Below are 13,534 nucleotides of genomic sequence, written 5' to 3' on the forward strand. Positions count from 1 at the left end.
CTATAACTAAAAATAGCAAGCCTTGTAGCCCACTGAATGATGTAGCTCAGAGGGAAAGAGAAGGCATACATGGTGCAATGAATTTCAGCATGATACAAGCTGACTGTGATATGGTATTAGGGATGAGAACTAAATCATGCTGGAAAGAACTGCACTGAGTTAGAGGGCAGGGTAAGACCGATAGAGAGGAGTCATTTTCTGCAGACTTCCTGATGAGGAATGTGGTGAATGTTTCATCCAAGCACAAGTAGAAAGAGTCTAGTCTGAGTACAGTCCATTACTGCTGGTCAATGGTGGTCTCTTGGCTATGCCATCTCCTGCACCCTACCACATCCGATGGATAATGTCACTTGCACCAGGCCTTGTTTCCTGCACCTGCTTCCTTTTATCTACAGTTGCTCCTGAGTCTATGCCTCAAGCTCTCAGTCAAATGAATGGTTCAGAAACATTGTATCAAGCTGACCACAATTTTTTTCCTGGCACTTCAACCTCTTAACAAACCTGGGAATCCTGGAGTTTCAACAAAATTAAGTCAAAATAACAATGCCCATAAATTAAAAGTTTTACAGACTTCAAGGCCAGCAGAGGCTATCTCATCAACTAGTCTGGTTCCTGTGTAGCATCCATTCAGTACTGAGCGCAGCAACCCTTTTTGACTGATTCAGAAAGTAATTTGCTTTGCTCTTGACAAGAATTGATTCAGAAGTGTGAAGGAGCACCAAAGTGTAYACCTCCACTAAGAAGACAAGAAAGTTTTAAAAGAGAGAAGAATCAGAGCTTGAGTAAGCATAATCTATGGCACTTTCAGTTGTCTGCCTTTTTTCTCCAGATGTCTGTCAGTATCTATGTCCTTCTGGCACCCTTGAGCTTGAAAATGTTGTGAAATGTAAACACTATTTTTCTGGACTAAAATGATGCAAATGAGATAAGGCATAGATAGTGCCTGAAACTAGGGCCATAAAAAAAGCAAGCACTAAGCAAACCACCATCTGCACAGCCTGTAGAATAATAACACTGAAATGCTAATCTATGGATTGATGTTGTGATCTGATATGGTTTCCAGCAAGCTTTCATCAGAGTCTTCAATGCAGCTGATACCTATTGTCATGTATCCTCTAAAAAAGGCCAATTAATCAACAGAATTAATTTTTTGTGCATAGTGCTAAATGCACAGCAAACTGGAGAGTGTTATGTTCCTGCCACTGCTCATAGATAGTCCTGTGTACAGTTTATTGTAGCAGATGTTTGCATTTCTTTAGTTTGCCAATCTCAAAACAATCATTTTTAAGGAATAAGGAACTCCATGAGCTGGTCTGGTCAAAATTTTTCTTTTGAAAAAGAGAAGAAATTAAGGAAAACTTTAGGAAAACTTAAGAAAATGTAAGAAAAAAATAAGGAAAATTTTAACAACATTTAATACGAAAATTGGGTTCTTAAGAAAATCATAATTTTCAATCATTGGATACAATAAATGAAGTATTTTCAAATTGCTTTTCTTTACTAAGAAGACTTCTTTCCTTCTGATGTTTCTCTGCAATCAGTTTTCAACCCGCTCAAATTTTCTGTTTTGCATGATCTGTAAGGCCACAATTTATTCAATCTGTGGTGGGAGCTTTGAAAGTAATCATCTGCAGTGTATTTTACTCTGCACACCTTTAAATCCTAGCTGCTGTGGCTTGCTTAACATTTATAAAATGGAGGGACAATATAGTATGTCTGAAATTACTTCTTTGTGGAGGAATGGTTAAGCGAGAGGGCATGATCTGATTGGGATGAGCAATCCCGTTCTCAGGGTAAGGGAAGGAATGTAGGCCAAGGCGAGCGAGCCTTGCAGCAGCCTTGAGCACTACAAAAGAAGGTATTCACAAAACTGGTAAACAAGTCTGGACGGAACTAGGTTCCATAAATGTCGACGGAGCGTGGACAGCAACCTTGCACCAATCATATATCCACTTTATGCRCGTGGACAGAAACTGTAACCAATCATGTAACTATTGCTAGCGCATGCGTATTGCTTGTCGATATATATACTTTGTGTAAGCTCTAATAAAGGGGGAACGATCATACTCATATTGAGACTCCGTCGTTACTCCGGGCCCGTCCCCCCACTCTGACACTTCTTGACACCACTGAGCATAAGCCGATCTTTCAGTAACTTATTTTTTCATAACAAGACATTGATTTCAGTAGCAGACACTGTCCTCTGAACATTGCTGGCTTGTTCTACGTGATGGTTATGGTGAGCACAAAGTGAATTTGAAGGATCATATGGTACCGCATAACTAGAAAATTAATTCCATGGAATCAACCTTGTGTACTTAGGAAGAAGTTAGGTCTAATCCACACCATCTCGTAGCTCTTCCTGCAGGAGAAGCTCTCAGGCAAGGAGAACTCTGTAACGCGGAGCTATAGCATACCTTGTTCTGTTCAGAGACAGGCTTTGAGACAGGCTTTCTCTTAAAACCAAACTTTGAGGTGAATCTGAGAATTCAGCTTCCAAAATCATGAAGATATATGTCTTTTAGGTTAACATAGATGGAAGAAATATTATTAGGAACATCAGCATGGACAAACTCAAATGTGGCAGTTCTGCATACTTCCGGGAAGCTTATGAAAGTTCTTGTGCAAAAGCTATGGCCTTTTTTCTGTAATAAAAGATTTTTTTTGTGATTTACCATCCTGTCCTCTTTGGATCATTTTTTAAAGAATCTCTGTGCCCATACTTGGAATTGCCATTCAAAATATTAGTGCTACAAATGGTAGTTCAAATGTCACTGTTAACTGTGCACTTTGATGTGTGGCATTTGCATATTAGTTATTACAATCTATTGAACTGACATCACAAGGACAGAAGGTTTTGATGTCATAGATTCAAATAATAGTGTTTTATTACCAATCCTATGAGATATATGCCCTTTTTCAATCTTCTGTGAAATGAATTGTCTTTTACCTGGCAGAAGCTGATTTCTGGCTTCTTTCTCCTTTTTTAATCTGAACACTGAAACAGTGGAGTGGCTGAATCAAAAATCAAATGCTTGAGTTGTGGTCCAAATTAGAACATAGAATTAAGGTACACTTACCTTTATTAAGCCTCACATTAAAAAGTAGAATGCTAATGATTTTTTCTTTTACTGAGTGAGTTTGTGAATTATTTAACCTAAACTACATCAATATTTTGAAAGTTCATTTTTTTTAGACTAAAAGCAGAATGTAAAATGTGTTTCTCTGTACTCAGGCAGTCTATAGACAGGACATGTAATCTATGCCTCAGTATCTCACCAACATGGTCATGTGGCAATTTAGAAAATACGACTAATAGTCTCTGAGGGTTCCAACAGTTCTCAACTAATCTCCAAAAGCAGTAAGATCATTTGTCATTTTTGTAATAGCCCCATGTTCAGTCCAGATGAGCTATTTATCTTCTCGTTTGTTCTCAACAGGTGTGCCAGCTAATACAGTCAATAGTGTCATTGTAAATCCCCATTTCCAAGTGTTTACACAAAGATGGCAAACATCCTATGCTGTCTTATGTCTCATAGATCTTAACTGGATTTTACCTCCTACTAAATCCATGCAGCCTCATGGACTTCAGTGCTCCAGCCTGGGCTGCTGTAAAACTGCATACTGCTGCTGCAGATGGTGAGAGAGATTTGTCAGCTATATCTCCTTTATTCTGCAGAAACTGTGGGGAAAAGAGACTGTAGCATATCAGGAAGATACAGGCCTAGCTACGAGGCCTTGCCCACAGAGGAGAAAGGGAGCTCAAAGCATTCAGCCTGCAACTCCCATCAGCTAGAGACAGATGCAAAGCAATAGCCAAACAAAGGCAAAATGAAACAGAAAATGGTAATAGTTCCTCAGCAGTAAGGAGCATTCCATGTGGATGATTTTAATTGTAGTGAAACTTCTTTTTCCTAAAAATTAATCAAGATGTACAGTTCTTAGCAACTCTATGCAAAGAGATACTCCCCTGTGCACATGCAAAGTCTGGATATAGGTATGAATTTTTACAGCTAAACATTTTAACTGAGCAGCCAGTGGGCTGCTTGACCTGGAGGCATGGATCATTCTCTGACTTACTTATCCATGCATTTAATTCTCTAAATTATAAAGTGTCCTATCACAAAACAAAGTGGTAAATTATCACAGTGGTATCACCAAGTGGTATAATTTTACATATTGCTATTAAGCTTCCTTGAATACATTCTCCCATCATTCAAGGTTATAGAATCATCAAAACAGGAAGCCCCATTTTGTGTTCATTTTAATCACAGAACTTGAGCCAACCTTTATCAAAACAAACCCTCTGATACGTGCTAAGCTCACACTGATTTTTTTGTCTTCAGCCACTTGTCCAACCCTGACAGAATTCCTCCAATAATCTTCCTATAATCCTTTTCACAGCAAATCTACACAAATATTTGGAATAATTTTGATTACTGGAAAAAAGCAGCTTAAAATCCCTAGAAAATCATCTCTTTCCTTCAGCTGTCATTTCACAGGCAACTGTTGAAATGTCCATTGTGTTCATTTGACAAAACAGGTCTGCTAATGCAGTGATCTAGCAATGCTAGTTTTACCAGCAACTTCTTTCAAATTAGTTAGTGTGCTTAATAACAGAGGAGAGCTCAAACCTCAGGGCTCAATTCAAAGTACTTGACTGTTGTTGAATATTCAGGATCTTGTTGACTACTAATAGTGCCCACCTACAAGAAGAATTATTGTTATATTAATGTTAAAGATCACATGATTATATTCAACTCTTTTTCTTATTTCTTCTGTTATTCTGTTCAAGGAATTTAGCTAATTAGCACAGACCTCCTCCTGCCCCCACCAAGTTACAGCATTTTATTAAATCATCACGTGACTTAAAAGTAACTGAATAGCATGGTGCTTTTAATGAAATACTTAATTGGAAGGAAAAAAATTGCCATGTCAGTTCTTGGTCCCTCCCTCTTTCATTAAATCCCTGTTATCGCTAATAGAGGTGGAAGATAGTAATTTAATAAATAATAAGATGGTGTACAGTTAATGGGCATGACCACCCGCAACTTGCCAAGTTGGGCAATCGTGTGTTCGAGCCAAAGAAAATTTTGGATTGGTTACCACAATTACACTTACACTTGCTAGTTAGCTTCATGTTCATGTACTGGAGAATCATCCATGCTTGTGAACAGTATCGCTTTGTCAGATATTCATGGTATTCATTCCCTTTTCAGGAATAGTAAAATGGCACTGGAAAGTGGAGAGTGGTAAAAGCAACAGTTGACTTCAGAATGTACTTAACAAATAAACATTAATTAATCAGCAAGTTTCCAGAATTAATAAAAACTAATAGCTGAAAAGTAGACTTACCTTTGTTTGCAGTCTCCCTGTTAATGTGCAAGATAAGGTACCACAGGGTACATAGTACCCTAATTCTGGAAAGCAGTTACATGTCTTACTGGAAGAGATGGCTCCTGCGCTGTGGTAGTAAGGCAGGAGACGTGCTCAGAGCCTGGATTTTTACTGAGTCCTCGCTCTGACAAAGTTTCTGTGGATCGCAGGCATAAGGGCAGAGCAACACGGTTAATGAGGGAATGCCATCTGTGTGCAGTCTTCATGCTTGTGCCAGTTTGAATCATTTAATATTATTTGAATGGGTTTTTAGAAATGTATTTTAATATTTGTCTCTGTGTGTGTATGTATGTGTGTGCAGATATTTTTATCTTGCTGGAGACTTAATCCTTTGGCAGTCAACTCTGAAGTGCTTTGGAGTGCAGCCAAAATATTACTTTCTGAAATCTTTTTGAAGTTCTCCTTCTTTTTTGAACCGTGAAAATATTTCATTTTCTTCACCTCAGACTATCTTCTTTTTTTTAAAAAAAAGGATACTGCCAACCTTGTCAGCTTTGCATTATATATCACCAAGCATGCTTTGTGAAGCACCCCAGGTGAAAAGAGCACTGGCGTTCAACTGCATGTGTGCTTTGGCATCCTATGGAGAGGCTCTGTTCAAGAACTCCTTTTGGGTGATTGGGATTTCTATGCATTATTGCACAATAATAAAAGAATAGCAGTTTTAATGATTTTACAGGACCATGGCATCTGATAGATGACCTTTTAATGAAGTTTATTGAATGTCAGTGACTTACTTGTATCTCCCAGGGACCATGTAGACCCAGGGATGATCCAATACACCAATCAAGATAAGTTCATGCAACAGATTCTTCTTTCTATCCTCCAATAACAGCAAGCTTGCTTATTTTTGCAGGAATAATGAGTTAGATATTAATGGAATCCAAAAATGTGCTAAGTGCTCTGTTTATGGAATAAAATTTCTTATTTCAGGGAGAAGAGGAGAAGGGAAGCAGCATCTAAACAAAAGGGACAAGCACACATTCTGTTTCTTCCTTATTACCTATAGACTTCTGTGTTACTCCCAGTACTGCTTGCTATGCTCTTGCAAATTACATAAGATGCCTAATTTKGGGGGTTATTGAATTCTTCCTGTTGGCTGATACATACATTTTTTAACTTGAGATGAATAAAGGAGGGGGAAGTCAGAATATTTCTGAGCTGATGAAATGTTTAATTAAAATATTAAAAAATCCTGACCTTTTTGTCCCTCATTTCAGATAGGTTGCTAAAGTTGTAAGGATACAGCCAAGGATTTTACAGCATTTTCTCTTTCCCTTCCCCCCTTTTCTCTTCTTTAGTCAGATGCTTGGCTATCTTAACAAATGCAACACAGGACATCATTTATCCCATTTCTAACCAAAAATGTTTTTGAACTTTCCTGCTTTTCAGATTGCAGATGGGAAGTGTTTTCGCTTGCCATTGAGAAGCTAACTGAATTTTATTTTGGATGTGAGAAAAGAATGAGTTAGTGACACTAATTATTTGTCATTTGGGAATGATTCATTAGGAACTATTATATCATGTTATATCTATCTGCTTTAGATAAGTAAGCACACCCTCACAAATTTGAATTATGAGTTAAAATATTAGAGCTTTTTGGTGACCTCACAAAGCTGTGTATTATTCCCCCCACACATGCCAGAGACCTGAGAGCCCCCTATGGCTCCTCGCTCCCTGTGACCCACAACACCTTACGTTCCTTTTTGCAGAAAGTAGCTAATAAAACACCAGGGCCCCATTGCACATGCATACAGTAAAAACAAAAAAGAAATGATCGTGTCTTTGAAATTAAACAGGGGTGGATATGTGTGCTTGCCAATGTCTATATGTCGGGAGTCATGGGAACAAGGTAGCTTTCTCAGCCTTTGCTGCATATTTTATGTTACTTATATCTTGCATATTATGTCTGAGCATGTGATACAATCAAAAGCTACTGCAGAATCCTCTTTGCTAAACTGGTGAAAACTGGTCTTATAATGAGGCAGAATGTCAAAATTAGCACTGCCTAGCAAACCAAGTTGCCAGATTTCTTAGATGAACTATATAACATAAGGAAAAAATGATTGTCTCTGGTTTGATTAATAGTAGTGACAACAAAAGCCCAAAATAACACCATTTATATTGTCAAATTATTCCTAGATGAATAACTTCTCTTTCATCTAAATAGCACACAGTCATAATAAATGTCAAGGGATAATGGATGCATCTAGATTTGCAACAAGACAGACTGCTTGACAGTGGTTTAGAACTGCAAGAAATATCCTACTGAGCAGAAATAAAAAAAAAGCAAAGGTGCTTCTTTATATTTCTGAATCTGGCTGGCAGTCCAGCCCTATATGTATCACTGAGGACTGCTACCTTGACACTGCCCTAAAGCTTTACAGCACCTGCTGCTGTAAGACTGCTTGCAGTTGCTTAAAATTTTGTTAAACTGTTTGGGCTGCAATTTTCCAACAATCTGACAATTCTCAAATTTAAAAAGGTAGAATAAAATATTTCTTTCTGTCAGTTAGGAAAAAAGGCCAGCAGCTTCTTTGGCAAACACTGAAATTCAGTCAGAATTGACTGTGGGGATCAGGCGTGCAATGTGTGTGCTAAGAGGGTACAAGGGACTGGATATGGGGACTGGGACCTTCTCCCCTGCACAGGGACATTGTAGGAGGTCTGTGAGGAAGAAGACAGATCTGACAGAGAGATCACTTCTTCCAGACTGTGCCAGAAGCCCCAGCACATGCCTGTAAACTCACTGACAAAGTGTCCCATCTCCCTGTAGCACTGGTCTATACAGGGGATGAGAATCCCTAATTGCCAGGCAGTTACTTCAAGGACTATGCAGTAAATCAGCATATTTCAACTCATTAGCAGCAACCACCGAGACTGTCACTGCTCTTCTGCTGGGTGCAAATTCTGGACTCTGTTTCAGCTTGCTTGAAAGAGATGGTAAATTTTGCCCACAGGAACAATGTTAACATGTACCGGCCGCAAACTTAAGCTCTCAAAAATCATAATCCAGTTTTGTTCTCTTTATATATACATGTGAAGACAGCTTTTAAAAACAGGAGCAAACACCATTTTGCCCATGGGCTCCTTTTCTATTCAGTAACAGGATGGACTTGTTTTAGGAAAGAATCAGGGATCTGGTAAATGAAAAGCATACTGTAAATGAAGAGGGGGGTTGAGGGAAGACAGAACACTGTCTTTCAGCAACTTGAAATCCTAGGTCTGGTTTCAAGCTTTGGGCACTTGTGTGTGGTACCAAAGTAACTGAAAGCTGTGCTTTTATATATGACTTCTTTATAATATAATAATGTTATGTAATGTGAAGTAGGCTGGCCARTTTGAGGACCCCAAATTAATGGTTTGATCTGTATTTCTTTCTGACTCAGTTTTACATTAGCTTTGTGGAATAGTATCCTCATGTCTTATAGGAGAGTTATGAAATAAAATTAATTTGATTGATTTGAGAAGAGCTTAGTAAAGAAACTTTCTTCACCTTCTGATCAAAGAACAGCAATAAAATATTGAGAATCTACTCACTATCTCAGCAAAGTCTATCCCCTACACTGAAAGACAGAGGTCCTGTAAAAAGCAGATAATTATTTGGTGACATAATTAACGGCTTTGTCCTAGTGGATGTCTAAAAAGAAATCAGAATTATAGCTGGATAAGCAGTCTTACTTTGAGCATGTCCTATTTCAAAATGCTAGATTTTAGGATAGATGATTGCAAGCTACATTAGTATAGCTTTTCATGTTTAAGATCAATATAGAGAAATAATCCTCTAGAAAATAGAAAGAGAGTATTGAGAATCACTCTTATTTCTGCTATGCCCTGTTTTAAAGGATCCTTCACTGTGAGCAACAGTTTGAAACATTTCTTCAGAAAGGCACCTAATCCCATTAAAAGGTCAACATACAGGTCACCAATCTGATTTATATAGATGCTTAATATCTTAAGCTGCCATTAACTTCAGCAGAAGGAGAGGACTGAAACAGGCTATTTCTTTGCTTTAAATGTCAAAATAAGAATTTAGTGCTTAGCTTTAGGAAAATATTTGCAAATGTTGGTGTTAGTGTATGATGTGTCAGCCTCCTCACCTGCCAAATGGGGAGGACAGTGCTACATCCCACACAAACATGTTACGTTAAAAACAGACTAAATCCGTGAYTATTTTATACTCTGTAAAGCTCTAGGAGAGGAGTGTTGGTAGCCTTCCAAAAGTCAGACTTTAAAGAGCAAAAGTGTCTTTTACCAGGTTGAATAATGACACAAATCTTAGAGGCAGAAAGGACTTCTGGAGTAAGTTGTTTAGGTGTGAACATAGTATGTGTGTGAGATGTCACATGGTCAGTTTTAAAATTCTTCAGCGTAGTTGTGAGATAGAACGCAGATAATCATGAGGTTGAAATCTGTCTCGAGTAACTGAAATGTATGAGAGGCATGAGCAGGTATGTTTCTTTGCATCTGACTCTTCCTCTCTTGTATCTGCCAAGAAAAGTGCTGCTTACTGACAATTAAAAGGTGGACATGTACCTCTTAGTTATTAGAGTAAGCAAAGTAACTACCTTTTCTACACGGCTTAAGATGATTGTCAGTGATGAAGACTGAACCACGCTGTCATTACCAACTGGGTATTGGCTTACAAATAACAGGCTTTCTGTCTCAGCGCAAACCTCTCCTCCCCTCCATGAAACTAACTTTACTGTGTTTTTTCTTTCAAGCAAATGTGTTTCTGAGGTGCTCTTTTGGTGACAAGCATCAAGCAACATTTTCTAGGAAAAGATTCAGTAGAAAGTGTGACCCCTTTATGGCTTATGCAGGGCTTCAATCTCAGAATAAAGGAAATAAATCAAAGCCAGCCTTATGTCAAAGACAATTTTTCTTTGTTTGAACCTGTTTAAATGCATATCAGCTGCTCGTGACAGTTATGAGCTGCCAGTAAGAGAGCTACCTCTTGGAAGAAGTTAGAAAAACTGGCCTGACTGGATGATTAGCATCAGGCTTTAGCTCACTACATCAGGTGTTCAACCTCAGTCAGACAAGCTGGAAAGCAGGCATACAACATCCTTAGATGTAGTTGTTTTAGCAGGGAAGAAAACATTACCAAGGGCTTCAGGGAATCCTCACCCTTTTCTTCTGTGTGCCAAGCCGTACATATGGATAATGTAGAAAATGCCTGTTCCTATGCAAGTGTCTGACAGATGATGTGAGAGTTGTGGTATGGCTTCGGTAAACACCTGATGGTCTGCAGCCAGCTTATTTTTTGCAGTATGGTAAGCTAAGTAATAAAATAAATATCTTGTTTCTTGTGTGGACCTTTCCTGACAGGGAGTGATTCAAGTTTCCTTTGAAGTATTGTACAGATGTGATGCTTTCAAACCAAAGCTGAAGAAGAAAAAGACTTTTTGCCACTATATTCTGTATCTTTCGTAGTAGGAACTGGACCATGATTCCTCTGTTCTGGTGACTTCACATTAATCACCCTAGTGAAACTTGGGGGGTTTGGAACTGCTTAACAAAAAAGAGTTCAAACTCCCTCCAAAGTGCAGAAGATGGAGAAATTTGTGGCACAACACTAAAGGCTTCTTATTCCTTGATACCCTGTTAGGAATTACTCTTAGGTTTTTGCTGCACTCAGCATAAAATATTGGGAGTATAATCTTGAAATAGATTTTAACTATTGGCTAATAAGTTTGATGGCTGTGATGGTTGCTTTTAAGAATTAGCTCTTGTTATTGATGAGAGATGGACTTGTTGCCTAGATGGGGCTTCTCTCCTTTTGGGTTTTGTTTTTGATGTCTTTTCTAATGTGATCCACTGTGGCAGTGGGTACAGAATCAAAGAAAACACTAACTGACAGATGACGTCTGAGCTTGGCCCACCAGGGACAATACAGAGAAGTCTAATGGACAGAATGTACCAATTCATCTAGCCAAGCCAGTCAGAACTTTGGATTTGCATAATTTAACTGTGATTTAATAGATGTCAGAATGAAACAACTCACAGGAGGGCATTCAGGCAGCAGATATGGCCTCTCTCCCTTTTTTTCTACAACTGTGCGTCATTAGTACAATATCCATGTTGGAGCTGCCACCCTTGCTCTCCTTGCCCATCTGGGACAGCTACAGCAGACCACCAGCTGGCTCGCTTTCCCTCAGAGGCAAACAGTGGTTTTGATTTCAGTTTGCATTTCAGTTACAGAACAGCTCAGAATGCATCATCTGAGACCCCTGGAACAAATGAACAAAACAGCCCCGCTGCCGCAAACCACCACAGGCATCTACCCCCGCAAGGAAGGGAGAGAAAACCAGTGGAAGAAACAGGGCTGAAGCTCCAGAGTGCCCAGAGGTGAAGTGAGTTCTGCTAAGGCTGGACAAGATGCAGGCTGTCCCCCTGGTGCAGGGGGGACACTCAGACCAGAGTCCCTTAAGAAAGGATGATGACAGGGAACTGCCTGTTCTTGCCTTTTTCAGAGCTCTTTGTCCCAAACTGATCCAGCCTGCACCTTGGTTGCATCAGCAGCTTGAGACACCTATGAAATTACCTGCAATAGCAAAGGGTCTGAGAAGCCTCCGTTTGCCCCATCTGACAACACCAGGCTGCGTGCTAGTAAGTGGGCCTTGCTGCATGGGCCTACGAAGGGTGGCCCTTCCTTTGGGCTCACAGAAGCGGACAGGGTTGCAGGCAGCCTCTGGGAAGCGTGAGCTCCCACAGCTGGGCATCAGGAGCAGCCTGTAGCGTAGAGCACTCCCAGGAGCGTGGTAGCGGCTCAAGAGCTGGATAACATCTGCGAGAAGGTAGCTGACAAGTGTGAGGTGCGAGGCATGCACTAAGCAGTGCTGGCAGCTCCTCCAGCCTGACTGGAAAGAGGATGGACCTGGTGGCATGAGGGTATTTGCTAATGTCTAGATTGTTACATAGCAGCCTTTGTGCCACCACCCTTGCCCTCATCTACTTCATGATTCCCTCGATATCTACTGACTCCCCAACTCCTCTTAAACAGAAGTTAAAGCCTCTAGGAAAATACAAAGCGCTGCCCAGGCTACAGGGCCTTGTCTCCTGTGTGCACCTCCTGACAGAGGTGTCTCACTTTTGTAAAATATGTTCCTAGTGCTGCCTGCCTTTAGCACTGAGAAGTCTGCACAGAAAATTGTCTCTTTTCTCTGTTTTTTCATTCAGGTTTGCTTCTTTGTGTCACATGTGAAAAGTTATTTGTGACAGGAAGGTGAGAAGTGTGGGTAAGGCAAAGCCCTAGCAATAGCACTGGGGAATTGAGGTCAAAAGGTAAATATTGCTTGCTGCAGTGCTTTTTGCCTACTGTTGTTCATGTCACTACGAACAGAGGTGCTGAGGCTCCCAGCAGCTAGCACAGCTTGGAGAGCTCCAAATGCAGAAAGAGAATACACACAACACAAATGTCACTAAATAGTGTGCTCTGCAAAGCAGCTTGTTCTCCCCCTGGGCCTGATCGTACTCCCAGTTTATACAGTGCCTAGTCTTTTGTGGGCAGGGCATTCCTTGCGCTGGAAGATGATGCAATAAGGAGAAAAAGGCTCTGAATGTTTTGTGAGTGGTGGTGACAGGGAGTGGGGAGTGTCTGTGCACAGTGGTCATCCATATTGCCCAGCTCCAAAGGATACTGCTCCCTCCTGCTTGTGGCTTGTCTCAGAGGAGGAAAAATACATGGAAGATCTGCCTGCCTAGGGTGACATCTCATAAAAGAGAACTGGAAGCTTGATTTTACGTTTTGAAAACATTGCAGCTGGCAATACAGCACCACGTTGACTGTACTGGGACTCAAAGCCTAGATCTTGCCAGGAACACTGCATCTCCCTAGAGCTGTCGGCATTTCTTTCCTCCTGGGGGTTAACTGTGCCGTGGACTGTGGCCTCATTTGTTGATTGGCATGGCTGTAACAGCTGAGATAGCCCCAGCTGATGTCTGTTATGCCTTCTCTTCATGTGGTCATTTTAGTCTACGAACTTTTGCAGACTTCCAAAGCTTCTGGTAACACTGGTCATGAAATAGCTGGAAACAGGAAAGAAAGTCAGGAATTCAAAGTCCAGCCTAACCTATTGATCTAGATTGTGTCGCTTTCATGGCTATGCCACGTGTGTTGTAAAAAAAAGCCAGA

Source organism: Apteryx rowi, unplaced genomic scaffold (assembly GCF_003343035.1).
Source record: "Apteryx rowi isolate R43461 unplaced genomic scaffold, aptRow1 scaffold_594, whole genome shotgun sequence".
Taxonomy (NCBI): Eukaryota; Metazoa; Chordata; class Aves; order Apterygiformes; family Apterygidae; genus Apteryx; species Apteryx rowi.